Source organism: Solanum lycopersicum, chromosome 8 (genome assembly GCF_036512215.1).
Source record: "Solanum lycopersicum chromosome 8, SLM_r2.1".
Taxonomy (NCBI): domain Eukaryota; kingdom Viridiplantae; phylum Streptophyta; class Magnoliopsida; order Solanales; family Solanaceae; genus Solanum; species Solanum lycopersicum.
In genome coordinates, this window is record NC_090807.1 from 44604922 (window position 1) to 44618734 (window position 13813).

Below are 13813 nucleotides of genomic sequence, written 5' to 3' on the forward strand. Positions count from 1 at the left end.
GTACGCTTTGCCTGCCCATCCGTCTGTGGATGAAATGTTGTAGTAAGGTTAACTTGAGTACCAAGACCTTTTTGAAATGACTTCCAGAAATGAGAGGTAAACTGAGGACCTCTATCTGAGATGATAGAAAAATGAACCCCATGCAACCTCACAATTTCCGTAAGGTAAAACTTTGCATAGTCCTCTGCCGAATATGTAGTCTTGATCGCCAAAAAGTGAGAAGACTTAGTCATCCTATCAACTATCACCCAAATTGAGCCATGTTGTCTGCGAGTACGACGTAACCCTGTGATTAAATCCATATTGATCACATCCCACTTCTAAGTGGCAATATCGATCTCTTGAGTCATACCTCGTGGTTTCTGATGTTCTACCTTGACTTGCTGGCAATTGGGGCACTTACTCACAAAGTCTGCTATATCCCTCTTCATGTCATTCCACCAATAGACTTCCCGCAGATCGCGGTACATCTTAGTGGCTCCTGGATAAATAGAATAGATGGACTTATGAGCTTCTGCAAGAATATGCTGCCTCAAGTCTGCCACATCAGGAACACACACTCTACCTTTGTAGCGAAGTATACCATCTCCCCCTGGGATAAAACCTCCACTCTCTGATTGTTGACTGCACCCTTTAGTTCAAGTAAGATCGGATCACTCTCTTGCTTTTCCATAACCTCCACTACCAAAGATGATTCTGCCCCATTCTAAATTGTTACACCACTGTCTGATATGCTTATAAGGAAAAATCCCAAGGGATCAAGCCTATGAACATCCTTCACTAGCTCCTTTCTTTTTTCCACAACATAGGCTACACTACCCATAGATAATCTACTAAGAGCATCTACCACTACATTCGTCTTTCCAGGATGATAATGCATACCCATATCATAATCCTAAAGGAACTCAAGCCATCTCCTCTAGCGAAGATTCAACTCTTTCCAGGTGAACACATACTGAAGGATCTTATGATCGGTATACACATCTACATGAACATCATACAAGTAGTGTCTCCATATCTTGAGTGAAAACACCACTGCTGCAAGATCGAGGTCATGAGTTGGATAGTTCTTCTCATAAACCTTATGCTTTCTAGAGTCACAAGATATAACCTTATCTCTTTGCATCAACACACAACCAAGTCCAACTCTGGATGCATCACAATAGATCACATAACCATCTGAACCCTCTGGTAGAATCAAGACAGGAGCTGTAGTCAATCTAGTTTTCAATTATGCGAAGCTTTTCTCACAATCATCTGACCGTTGGAACTTGACCATCATCTAAGTCAACCTAGTCAATGATGAGGCTATGGATGAAAATCCTTCCACAAACCTTATGTAATAACCTACTAGACCTAAGAAACTTCTGATATATGTAGTAGAGGTAGGTCTGGGCCATTGTTTCACTGCTTCTTATCTTTTGTGAATCTACGTGGATCCCTTCGCTAGATACAATGTGACCAAGGAAAGAAACAGATTAAAACCAAAACCTACATTTACTAAACTTAGCGAATAATTGGCGATCTTTGAGAGTCTGCAGAACAAGTCTCAAATGACTTGCATGTTCTTCCTCACTCCTAGAGTAAATAAGGATTTCATCAGTGAAGACGATAGCGGACAAGTCTAAATACTGTTTGAACACTCTGTTCATCAAATCCATGAAAGCTGCAGGAGAATTGGTTAGTCCAAACAACATAACTACAAATTCATAATGACCATACCGAGTTATTAAGGTTGTTTTTGGAATGTCACTATCTCAACTATGAGCTGATGATAACCCGATCTGAGGTCTCTCTTTGAGAAATGACTAGCACCCTAAAGTTGGTCAAACAAGTCATCAATCCTGGGGATTGGATACTTATTCTTTATTGTGACCTTGTTCAACTATCTATAGTCAATGCACATTCTGAGAGAACCATCTTTCTACTTTACGAACAATACAGGTGCACCCCATAGAGAAATACTAGGTCTGATGAAACCCTTATCTAGAAGGTCTTTCAACTGCTCTTTCAATTCCTTAAGCTCTTCTGGAGCCATTCTATAAGGAGGAATAGAAATAGGCTTGGTATCTGGAAGGAGATCAATTCCAAAATCGATTTCCCTTTCGGGAGTAATCCCGGAATATCTTTTGGAAATACATCTAGAAATTAATAGACTACTGGAACTCAATCAAGAGTTGGGGTTTCAAGTCTAGAATACTTAACCCAAACGTGATGATAGATATAACCCTTAGACATCATCTTTCTGTCCTTAAAGGTAAGAAACAAATCGACCCATATGCGCTAAGCTACTACCCTTCCATTCTAAGATTGGTTCATCTGGAAACTTTAAATAAACAATCCTAGTTCACCAATCAACTGAGTAATAACATGAGTGTAACCAATCCATGCCTAGAATGACATCAAAGTCTACCATTTCTAACTCTACTAGATCTGCTAAGGTGACTTTCTGAGAGATGTGACAGGGCAATTTCTGTAAACCCGTCTAGGTATAACTGGGTCATCAACTTGACTAGATACTTACAAAAGACAAAGTCATTCTGAGAGAGATCTGGACTAATACTTATTTGGACTGCTATACTGAGTTACAAAAGACAATGTCATGTCTGTTGTCTTTCCACTGAGTGAACCATATGTGAGTCACATCATTGAGTTTATAACATGCCAATCTCACCTATTACTACCTGTTACTGACAACACACCAAATGTTTTCTTAACCTCATGAATAAACTTTTGTTAGTCCTTACCAACTTGCAATCCTAAAAACTTCGGCGGATTCATCCTAACAAAATCACAAACTCTGGCTGCCACTAATCAGTCATTTCTTTTAGTAGGAACTAGAACCTACTAGTTGTTCTGGTTGGTCATACTCTGAGCCAAAAGCCGAATTAGCATTCTGAAACTCTGCATTTGAACTTTCTTCTTTATTAGAAGAGGAACTACATTAGCATTGCATGCATTAGCATTCCATGCCTATGCTCTACAAGAACGAATGATCTTAAGCGCACAACGTCAATTTCAATTAGAATACGATCGTACGTTACGCACGATAAGAGTACCAAGAAAGTGAAGTTTTTCCTAAAACACTTTATAGCCTCCCTAACATTAGATGTGGTGCACTTCAAACCCATGAAAAGGACTCTACTTAGTGCGGCTTTTCAGACATGTTAAGAATCTTGAACCTAGTGCTCTAATACAAAGTTTTGTCACGGCCCGAGCTACCCCCGAGATGCGGACACAGAACCTAAAACCACAAGTGATCCCAAGCTAACCCTGCTGGAATGATCATGAGCATACTAAAGATAATAAACTGTTGCGGAAGCTAAATCATACTTAAAATGAAAAGATGGGGAATACCCAAATTCTATAATTGAGATATTTGAAAACAATGAGTTAAATACAAGGGAAATGTTAACTCAATACTAAGTTGAATCTAACTATGTCTGAAAATAGCCTCTAAACTAGACTAGAAATATTGGGACAAGCCCCAACTAAATCTATCAAAAACTGAAACTAAATGACTAAGGACTGAAATGAATCTCATGACTGTTGTCCTCAGAGAATAAGGACTCACCACTGAATCTGCTAAATTGGAGATCGGGAAATCAATCTATGCGTGATCTGGATGCTGAGAACCTGAACGTACATCACGAGAAGATGTAGCACACGTATGCGTCAGTACTTGAAAGGTACTGAGCATGTAGAATAGAGTAAAGCTCAAATAAAACATAACTGAAGAAGCACAAAAACAATTATAATAATCTGAATGTGATGTGCTGATTTATGAGCTAACTGGATGCAATGACTAATTTATAACATGCTGAAACTGAATACTGAATATACTGATAAATGGTCAATGCAGAGAGTCTGACTGAACTGTGGGAGCTACTAATAACCTACAATAAAACCACATGAGCTAAATGTGGATTCTGATGTATACGCCACATCAAGAGGACCCTATATACCTTGACAACGGTATAAAGGCATGCTGGCGTGTTCACTAAACTAATTACCCATAGAGGGGACTTACAACCTACTCGGCTAGTAGTTCTAGGACTATTGGGTACACTAAACCCTAGTCCAACTCGGTATTATGCTACTCCCAATGAATTCTGTAAATTAACTGATTATATCAAAATTTCTGTAAATGCTGGATAGCTCGAAACTCAACATGCAAACTGAGAATCCAACAATTAATTTGGTAATTATGTATTTATAATTGAGGCATTTATATCTGAAGTGTTTGAAGTATATGACCTAGGATGTGTAATTCAAGAACTAAAGAAATACAAAGCTAGGGTTCTGAAATTCATGCAATAATCATAGTAATAACATGATAATTTGATTTGGAACATATATTTAATAAATTCATGAAGTTATATCAAAGTTCTAGAAACCCTAGGTTTAGTCATGATAAGAGAATAAAGAACTGACTGAAACTAAGGACCCAATGGGTGAAAGGAACCAACTAGTGAAATCCCACATGCCTGGTGATGAAATCCATGAAAAAACACTTAACTTTCGAGGTTGGAATTGCTGAGCTTGTGGCCTTCTTGAACTAGGGTTCTTGAGATTTTTTCTCATCTCTTGCTTCTAATTTTTTATGTTTTGATTTAATGATTTGACTTGGAAATGTTTTAATTATGTTTCTAGGCTTAAACTAACTAAAACTTATGAATTAGGGTCAAAACGACGTAACTTAGGGTCTAAATGGAGTGGGAAAGGTCAAAAAGACCCCTAGGAAGGTTGCTATCGGGCCTAACGACGGCCAGGACTTACGGTCCATCATGCGCCCGACTCCCCGTTGTTGGGTCCGTTGTGAGGGCCTGTTCGACAGTCTTTTACTAAAATGGGAATAACTTTTTACTCGAAGGTCTGATTTTAGAAAGGTTGGTGGAGATGGAAAGATAATTCAATTATTTATCTGTGGGTAGGTTATGGAAGACCTAATTCATTTTGTGCTAAGAGTTATGTCTATTTTAATTTGACCCAACTGCATTTCCCCTTAACTGGCTGTGAATTTTCCACTTACGGACCGTAGGTCCACCTACGAACCATGTTGGTCATCCATAACTCTTGTCAGAGAGTGGTTGAAGGGAGTCTTTATCGACGGTCACGGATTACGGACCATCATTTGACCTACGGACCGTAAGTCGGTCCATCGTCCAAGACATAACCAATTTTTGTAGGCTTATATTATTGGTAGTTTCTGATCCCATTGACGGTTGTGCAGTACGGACCATGGTTCAGGCTATGGTCCGTCGATGCCACCGTTTGTAGCACTTGCAGATTTTTCTGAAAAACTAATTTTTGGTTTGTTTTGGCTACGGGGTGTTACAGTTTGAGACTTAGAGTTTTGGGGAGAAACATGAAGAAACCAAGTGTTGACTTAGCACCCCCACCTACAGGGTGTGAGTCAACCTATGCCTCATAGGTTTCATTTCATATATGATGTTGTTTTGGACAGGTTTTGGAGTAGTCTATTGGTTCTCATCAGCGACCCTTGGGGGTCCTTGTGGGATCCATGCCTTGAGGTTTAGGTATTAGTAGATTAGTACTAAATTAGGAAAGTTATTTTAAGACTCTAACATAAAAGAAGATTCCATACTGTTGTGAACAACAAGACCACCCTTATTAGAATCTACTAACCGGACCCTCAATTGGGCAAATCTATGGATATCATGAGACATATCCTTTTATCTTCCTTAACATGTGCAACACAACCCGCTGATAACCCTTAAGAGTATCCGCCACCACACTTGCCTTGTCAAGGTGATGAGAAAACTCGTGTCATAATCCTTTAGCAACTTAAGCCACCTCTTTTAGTGAAGATTTAGCTCCTTTCACCTGAACATGTATTTTCAATTACTATTGATGGTAATGACACCAAAATGAATACCACGTAGGTAATGCCTCCAAATCGTTAAGGAAAACACAACCTCTAGTAGTTCAAAATTCATAGGTAGGATAGTTATTTTCATGAACATTGAGTTTCCTCGAAACAAAATCAACAAATTTCCTATTTTTCATAAGGACACACCCTAGTTTATCCTTGAGAAATCACAATAAACAGCAAACCCATCGGATTCTTTTGGTGAAGTCAACACCGGAGCGGAAGTAAGTGTATCTTCAACTCTTTGAATTTCTTCTCTCATATTTCGGACCATATGAACTTAACTTTTTTTTGGTAAATGTGATCAATGGAGAGGCAACCCAAGAACAGCCTTCCACAAACCTCCTATAATAACCAGCAAAACCAAAAAAGCTTCTAATATTTGAAGAGCATATAGGTCTGGGCCAACTCTTAACCACATTCGTCTTCGTTTGATCAAATTCAATAGACTTACAAAAAAAATGAGACCAAGAAAATCCATGCATCTAAACCAAAACTCACATTAACTAAACTTTCCAAGTAGTTTTTGGTCATTGAGGGCTTGCAACACTATCCTCAATTGATCAGTGAGCTCATCCTCACTCCTTGAATAAATCAAAATGTAATCAATCAACATGATTTAAAAACATATCAAGATATTGTCTAAACACTCTATTCACCAATACAATAAATGAAGCTTTAGCCATAGGCAAACCAAACAACATTATTACACATTCACAATGACTATACACAACTTGAAAAGTCGTCTTTAGAATGTCATCTATTTACATATTAATTGGTGATAAGTCGACCGAAGGTCAATCTTATAGAAGAAACTCGCTCCTTTGAGTTTATTAAACCAACCATCTATCCTTGGAAGAGGATACTTATTCTTAGTGGTTAGCTTATTCAATTGCCGGTAATCAATACAAATGCCAAGTGAACCATCTTTCTTTCGAACAAACGAAACCGGAGCACCCCATAGAGAGATACGTGGTTTGATGAAACCCTTATCCATCAAATCATTCTATTGTTCTATCGAATCCTTAGGTTCTTCCGGAGCCATGAGGTAAGGAGGAATAGAGATAGGTTGCGATCTCGGAGAAGGTCAATATCGAAGTCTATTTCATTTTCTTTAGGAACACAAGTAGATTGTCGAGAAACACTTCCAGAATCTCATTAACAACAGGGCAAAAATTATGAATAGGGATTTGGAATTCAATATTTATAACCCAAATAACATGATATATGCAACCTTTAGAAATCACTTTTCTAGATTTAAGACACGAAACAAACTACCCTTAGGCATAAAATTTCCCCTTTTCAACCTTAGGATGAGTTCATTTGGAAAATAAAACTTTAAAACTCAGGTTCTAAAATCAATAGTAGCATTAAAATAATGGAGATAATCCATGCCAAGAAAAACATCAAAATCTAGCATATTGATCTCTACAAGATAAATTTGAGTAACTCTAGCGGATAAGGATACTGGAGAATTTGTATTGACTCTCTTAGACACAATAAATTCACCAAAAGGAGTAAAGAAACAAAAAGGATCCAATAACACATCCAAAGAAATGTAAAACTTTAGCCACACATGGAATCACAAAATACAAGGTAGAAGCGCGATCAAGCAAAAGCATAAACATCAAAATGAAAGACTTTAAATATAAGGGTAACCACATCAGGGAATCCTCTTTCTGATGACGAGTTTGTAGTACATAAAGTATTTTTAGCTTGGGAACATTTGAAACCGAACCACTAATCAGAGCTTTCCTACCTTCTCTTCCCTTGATAGTAAGCGATGGACAATTCTATATTCTGACACTCTTTCCACAAAAAAACAAACCATCCATATCGGCTAAGTATTTACCCTGATGCTTTATTCAAAATCTAGCACAAGTAGACAATGAAGATCCAACATCATTTCCTCCGTTAGTCTTAGGGTTAGACACTCCATTTTTTGTACTTTTGAATTATAGCACTAAAGACCTTGATCAGAGAACCTTTTTTGGAACATAGAATGACCATGTAGAATTGGACCTAGAATGTGAAAAGTCAATACCACTGGTGTTTGCTTTCTTTAACTCCCTAGAGTTATCTTTTAGTTTCTCCTATTCAATTATTATGATGCACCATTAGACAATAAATTTCCAATTCATTGATGAGCATGGTGGTACGAAATTTTTTATCTGCCATTTCAGACAGTCCCAAAACAAACATTTTCATCCTTACCCTAGGATTGACAACCGTAGTTGGAGTGCATCTAGACTATTGTGTGAACTTTAAGGCATACTCCTTCACAATCATATTTCCTTGATGAAAGTCGATGAATTCAAGTAAATTTTCCTCCCTCATCTGAAGGGTAAAGAACCAATCAAGGAAAGCAGCCTTAAATTTTTCCCAATCAAGAGGACTGGCATCAATTACCTTGTCTTCCTACCATAGGTTGAACAAAGATTGAGCAACATCTTTAAGTTGATAGGCGAGCAACTCTGCCTTTTCTACCGATTTCACTCTAGTTATAGTCAACACCTTCATTAATGAACTCTTGAGATTCTTCCTTAGTATTGGCAACATCAAACTCTAGGGGATTCATTCCAATGAAGTCCCTCACTCTAGTTTCCATTGTTTCCACAGTTTGGTATACGGGGACCACACCCCCGTATTGTCTTCGGCCTTCATCGCTTGAGCCAAAACTTGAAAAACAACCCTAAACTCTGCATTAATCACTTTTTTGGCAAAAGGGTCGGCTTAAATTTGTAGAGCTTCTCATACCTCTTCCTCCTAACATATGCTCTTTGAGGGGTCATATCTTGAAAAGCATTAAATAAGGATTTGGAGAAAGACATATAGAGTTACACTCTATCTCACGACTTTAGAGTAATAAATATTATGGAGTTTCTTAAACATATTATAGCTTATTATTAATAAATATGTATCGTTTTACACTCATGAACAAAACTCTACTCGATGCGGATTATGGCACATCCTAGTACCTTTATAAACCTAGTGTTGTGAATACTAGTTTTGTTATGACCGAAAGTATACCTTAGGTGTAACATATTGTATAGGACCCCGAGAGACCCTACATAAAACACTTAGTTTACATCATACAATACAATATAATTTAAAGATTAATAAAGACAATCGTATATCAAAAATTGTTTGACAAAAGCAGAAGTCTTACATAAGTCTCAAAACTATTCTAATACATCATAAAGAAAGTGATTGAGACGTAACTCATATATCATATACAGGGTCTGAAAAATAAAATACATAAAGCAAATAAAAGAGTCTCGGTTCTTAGAACGTGAGGACTAACCAATATTTGAATACCCAAAAAGATCAAGTAGCCACGAGTGTGGGAGGTAGGAGCATCATTCCCTACAATAGTGGAACAATGTAGACACAAGAATGCATTAGTACATGAAATGTACTAAGTGTGATAGCAATGCATAAGAGTTATGAAATTATGTGGAAAGGACTTCGCATTACATGCAATGACCAAGATAAATCGAAAGATAGTATCTTAGAAAACATAAATCATACTCATGGTAAATGCAAGTTCAAATTCATTAAACACTTGTGTGTTACTTTAGAAATTTACCTTAGTTTGTTATTGTGGGATGTTTTTCGTTAATCGACATATACCATGTGAGCTATAACATGGGATATGATTTCTATTCCACACCAAAAAGGGGATGTCCTTACTTTTCAAGATAAGAACAATAAAGTTGAGCTAAAGTGGATCCACTAGCTAATGTCTATCTAAGACAAACCTATGGTGGTACATTTCTATGGGATAGAGAAATTGCTACTAGAAACTCGCCTCTACTAATGGAGAGTTTCAATCTCGATATCGTTTCGGTGTTAAGCATATATCTCATGGACTAGTTGTTAGTCCTACTCATCTTATTATCCACGAAAGACACAATAAATCAACAAATCAAAGTGCGACTTCATTTAGAATAGATAATAAACCTTGATTCAATGTTAGGTGAGAAAACCATTGAATCCTATGAATCCTTTATTTGAGAATAACCTTTCACAACTGAAACTACAACAACAACAATAACAATGATGAATTACTCTCAAAATAAATTTAAATCATTTATATCAATTCCATATAAATAATATGTATATTTTCATAAATTCATCTTCCATAGTTTATAAGGTTAATCATATGTTCATAGTCTAAATTCATGGGGAATGCATGGATTTATATAAATTTAACTCCAAAACATGTAATTACTTCAATTCATACATAAATAAATAGATAACAATCAATTTGATAAAAATTTAAAAGAACTAGTTAATCAAGATTGAGTAAAACTCTAACTTTGATTGGATAATCTAACTTGTGAAATTAGATATTTTAGGAACTCCGTGGAGGAAAGGACTCCATAGGTGAATACTAACATACCTTGCTATTCAGAGCCCAAGAAAGAGTAGAGTATTGGAGGACTTGAAATTGAATCCTAGCTTCTTCTTTTTCCTTTGGTTGAAAGGAATTAGGGAGTGAATTTGGTTACGTTTAGAGAAATTAGGAGAATGGGGTCAAACTGGGTAGTTTTCGAAGAGAAAAACTTTATATATGGCTTAGGGGTAGAAGGAAAAACAGCATGGTTTGATTAAAAATGATTAGGGAAAAGACAAAAGTCCCTTAATAACGGCCAAAGGTCACATCTATGTACCCTAGAACTTGTTAGCTCAACCATTAACCAAGTACTGGGACAAAAAAATATACGTAACTTTATCAAAATCCTTCTACGATTTGAAAGACTTCTCACAGTCGGTAGACCCTTACCATTGAACTTAACTTGGACTTCAAAGTTTCACAAGTCTGGATTGTTTCTATGAACCCTATCTACGACTCATAGATTGATTGATGAACCATCTTGGTGAACTGTAGAAAAGGTACTGTGACTTGATTTTTAAAAAAATATTTTCCCCCTTCCTACAGTTGCAATCTACCGTCCGTAGAAGCTTCTATAATCGTTACATGCATGGAACTGTTGAGACAACATGCAACCCAAAAGTTTCTTTTCCTTTTGTTCCAAATCTTAGATGCTAGATTGCTCAGCTGATATATAGATTTTTTAGAATGAGGAATGGTAATGACATGTAGAGAAGATTCAATTCAACAATTAACAATAAAGCTCACTCATAACACTTGTCATAATAGCTTCAAAATTTAAGCTGTATATGCCTAGTGCAGTGCTCTTGAAAGATTAGAGCTATGGAAGGATTTTGATATGACAACAATGAGGGCTCAAGAACCTTTGGTTGTAGGGGGTGATATCAATATTACTCTGAATGAGGAAGAAAATATGGGTGGTCTCCTTGTTACACAACAGGAAACCATTGATTTTGCTCAATGTTTGAATAATTGTTATTCAAGGGTAATATGGCACTCATGGAGAAAATATACATGGTGGACTTGAAGAATTGAGGAGGAATGTATTTTCAAAAGACTAGATAGAATACTGAAAAATTATAAATTTGTGGATTCATTGACAGATAGTGAGGCTTATCATCTAATTAGGGTAGAGTCACCATGCCCCTCTTCATGCATGTGACATGTAATGCAACACAGGAGCCACCTATAGTTTGACCAGTCAGTTTGTTTTTTTTGGACAAATCATTCAGATTATAAAAGAAAGTGAAGGAATGTAGGCAGTACCAGTGGAAGGACCGTCCTATTACCATTTATCATAAGAAAATCAAGATGTTGCAAGAGGTATTAGCTAATTGGGGTAGAAAACCTTTGGTAACATTTTCTAATAGATTGCTACATTGGAAGATGTAATAAAGGTGAAAGAAGCAAAATTTGAGATAAATCCATATGGAGGCAACATGAAAAAATTGAGCAGGGAAGGGCCTCAGCTAAAAATGTTCTTACATCTGAGAAGAATATTAAAAACACCTTTGCCAACATGATAATTTCCAGAGTTTTACATGGAAGAAGGGTAACTATTTTCCCCCAAGATTATATATATCAATCAGACAATATTCATAAGGGATAATAAGGGATATAAACAGGAGAAACAAGCTTCATAATGTGGCAGTGAAGCTAGCTAGATATGGCTAAGTCTTGTGATAGAGTAACTTGAATATGTCTTACTGAAGTGTAAACACTTCAAGAATTACTTAATTATTAGGCCTACTTTGTTAATTACTCATGATCCCATAATCCTAGTTGTGGTATTACCTACTTATGCTTGGTTAATCATACTTTATAATATGATAAATTGAATAAATCATAAACTTATAATTCGGGTAGATGAAATTCAGAATCTTTAATTGATGAACAAAAAGCAATATTATAAACCAATACTTTAAGAATTAAATGCTCAAAATGTTTGCAAGTTAGTTCTCAAGGCTAATATAAAAAGTATCAAATCGTCTAACAACCCATAAAAAGAAAAATTACAACCAATACTTATAAATATCAAATCACAAACGTAGTAGGAAAAGGAATTGTAAGGACATTCGGCTTGGGCAGTTGTTTCTATGCTTGAGACCTACGACTCGTAGGTCTTCCTACGGTTCGTAGATAGCCTCCGTCGATCATTATTTATTCCTTCACTTTAGTAGCATTATCGACCGGTATGATCAACAGTCTGTTGATCTTTGTACGGCCCGTCCTGTCAACTCGTCATTCAATCACCGAAACTCAACATCTCTGAACATTCTACGACTGAATTGTATAGCTAACAGAAGCAACTACAGCTCGTCGTTAGGTTTCTTTGTTTCACACTTAGCTCGAGAAATTACCACTCCAAACCACGACTCATACCTACGGCTCATAGAAGATTCTACGACTCGCTCGTAGGTCAAGTCGTCAATCATCAAAAAATTATTGCTGCTAAAACATTTCATTGACCGTTCCAAAACCCATATCCTGCAAAATCGAAGCAAAAATAGCATCACATCTACTAACAAATGCTTAAGACTCATGCAAGACTCCATGTTTAAAGCATCTAAAGTACCGTGAATCCGTGGTACCTCATTAAGCACAATGAAGTTGAGATGCTGTTACAAGAGTTAGGATTGTTTGAGCCTTCAAATCTTTGATCCATGCATCTTCAATGTCCTTAATTAATAAAGGGTTGTCTCCAAGCCCAAGATTTCTACCGTTAGAAAAGAAAAGTGTATATATAATTTTGGATAGGGAAAAGGTGTGATATACCCCTCAACTTTGTCATTTAGAGCTGATATACCGCTCGTTATAAAAGTGGCTCATATATGCCCTTACCGTTATACAAACGGCTCACATATACCCGTGACGTTACAACATAGCTCACATATACTCTTCATTTAACGGAAGTTAAAAAATTAGTTTTAAATTTATATTTATTACTTCTAATTTTTTTAAAAAAATTTATTTAGGGGTATATATGATTCTTCTATCAAAGTTCAAGGTATATTTTAATTTTTTTCATACATAAATTATTTTTTGACATTTTTATTATAATTATTTGAATTTCTTATTCTTATTTTGTTTTTTTTTTCATTCCTTAGCTTAAAAAATAAAAAATTAAACTAATTTTTTTGTGTGTATTGTAATTTAATTTTGTATTCGAAAAAACAATTTGGTCATCTACAATAAGTTTCACAAGAATATTAGTGAAAGATAAATAAATTTGATTATCAAATTAATAATTATAAATTAGTCATTTAAACAAAAAAGTCAAAAAAAATATGTTTGACGAGTATTAAATTTACTCATATGAGATTATATTTTTTAGAAAAAAATAATAAAAATTTAGATTAAAATTATTATTTTTTTCATTTCCGTTAAAGGAAATGGGTATATGTGAGTCATTTGTTTACAAATACAGGTATATGTGAGCCACTTTCATAACAAGGGATATATCAGCTCTAAATGACAAAGTTGAGGGGTATATTAGACTCTTTTCCCTTTTGGATATGAGC

The 13813-nt window shown here is 35.9% G+C and overlaps 1 long non-coding RNA gene across 1 annotated transcript; it reads right to left on the minus strand.

The window, feature by feature from the left end:
• Positions 1-12198: 12198 nt before the first annotated feature.
• LOC112942044 (uncharacterized) lies at positions 12199-13143 on the minus strand. Its single transcript, XR_003247883.2, has 2 exons — positions 12884-13143; positions 12199-12779 (listed from the first exon to the last, which is right to left on the minus strand). It is a non-coding gene; the product is annotated as an uncharacterized lncRNA (long non-coding RNA).
• Positions 13144-13813: the final 670 nt, after the last annotated feature.